Source organism: Bemisia tabaci, unplaced genomic scaffold, assembly GCF_918797505.1.
Source record: "Bemisia tabaci unplaced genomic scaffold, PGI_BMITA_v3".
In the NCBI taxonomy this organism is placed as follows: domain Eukaryota; kingdom Metazoa; phylum Arthropoda; class Insecta; order Hemiptera; family Aleyrodidae; genus Bemisia; species Bemisia tabaci.
The window spans coordinates 953-2,570 of record NW_027311817.1 but is presented as its reverse complement, the minus strand read 5'-3'; the positions used below and the strand labels follow the sequence as shown (position 1 = coordinate 2,570).

Sequence of the window (1,618 nt, the reverse complement as noted above, 5' to 3'; positions counted from 1 at the left end):
GCCAACGGCCATACCACGTTGAAAGCACCGGTTCTCGTCCGATCACCGAAGTTAAGCAACGTCGGGCGTAGTTAGTACTTAGATGGGAGACCGCTTGGGAACACTGCGTGCTGTTGGCATCACTTTTTGCTCAAAACGTTTAGCTGTCAGGTGTCAGGTCTATTGAATCGTTTTACATATTTCGAACTTCTTCCTTTTTCCTGTGTAGAGAGCAACCCAAAAATGATTGAATATCCATGACGATTCTAAAATGTTCCTCACAGTATTTTGAAAACATTTTGAAGACGTTACTTTCGTTTTTCAGGTTGTTTTCGTTTTTTTTTTTTTTTTTTTTTTTTTTTTTTTTTTTTTTATAATCGATTGATTCAAGCAGAATTTTTAGATCTTACACTGAAGAGAGTGAAAGATACTTACCATTTTTTTTATTGAATATCCATCAATTTGTTTTCAAGGTGCTTTTTCTACCGTTTTCCGTCATTTCTCGCTTCTTTTTGGAGGGGTGGGTGTGGGGAGGGGTTAATTTGTTTGATGTTGATTGAATTTTGAGATTTTACATTAATGAAATTGACAGGTACTTAGCATCTTTTTCATTTAATATAATCACATAAAATCCCCTCCCCCTACGAAAAGGCGAAAAATGACAGAAAACCACGGAAAAAGCACCTTGAAAACACTTTGATGTATATTCTTTTTCGCTTGTTCGTTTAGGGATAGGGGATCCTTATTTTTGGGATTATATCAAATGAAAAAGATGCTAAGTACCTGCCAATTTCTTTATTGTAAGATCTAAAAATTCTGCTTGAATCAATCGATTATAAAAAAAAAAAAAAAAAAAAAAAAAAAAAAAAAAAAACGAAAACAACCTGAAAAACGAAAGTAACGTCTTCAAAATGTTTTCAAAATACTGTGAGGAACATTTTAGAATCGTCATGGATATTCAATCATTTTTGGGTTGCTCTCTACACAGGAAAAAGGAAGAAGTTCGAAATATGTAAAACGATTCAATAGACCTGACACCTGACAGCTAAACGTTTTGAGCAAAAAGTGATGCCAACAGCACGCAGTGTTCCCAAGCGGTCTCCCATCTAAGTACTAACTACGCCCGACGTTGCTTAACTTCGGTGATCGGACGAGAACCGGTGCTTTCAACGTGGTATGGCCGTTGGCGAAAGGACGAAAAGTTGGAACCGCAGAGAAGCCCATCATTCTACCTCCTCTCGTCCTGCCCAGTAGCCTGTAGGGGGGGGGGGGGGGGGGGCGTAATTCTGGTTTCCCATTCAAAATTTTCGAATTTTTGAAAATCAAAGGATTTTGTAAATTTTTTCCTGACTACAGTTTTTCGATGCGGTGATCCAAAGTTTTATGGTCTTTAGCTCTACACATGAACAATGATCCCATTAATTTTTATATGTTTAGAAGCCGTCCCATCGGAAAAATTGTGTACACGGTATTACCTTCGTCGGAGCTTTTTAACATTATTTTAGTTTCCCATTCCCGGAAAATCTTCCTTTAAGTTAATGGTGAAACATACCTACGAACGGGAAATTTCGCTTATCGGCTCGATAAATTGATTTTTAAATGTATCTCGATAATTCGATTATTCCAATGGCTCACATGC

At 37.3% G+C, this 1,618-nt stretch overlaps 2 non-coding genes across 2 annotated transcripts; one reads left to right on the top strand and one right to left on the bottom strand.

Moving 5' to 3' along the window:
- On the top strand, nt 1-119 carry LOC140225971 (5S ribosomal RNA). Its single transcript, XR_011900793.1, has one exon. It is a non-coding gene; the product is annotated as a 5S ribosomal RNA (ribosomal RNA).
- A 929-nt stretch (nt 120-1,048) lies between these two features.
- LOC140225970 (5S ribosomal RNA) lies at nt 1,049-1,167 on the bottom strand. The gene has a single exon (XR_011900792.1). It is a non-coding gene; the product is annotated as a 5S ribosomal RNA (ribosomal RNA).
- Between the last annotated feature and the right edge of the window lie 451 nt (nt 1,168-1,618).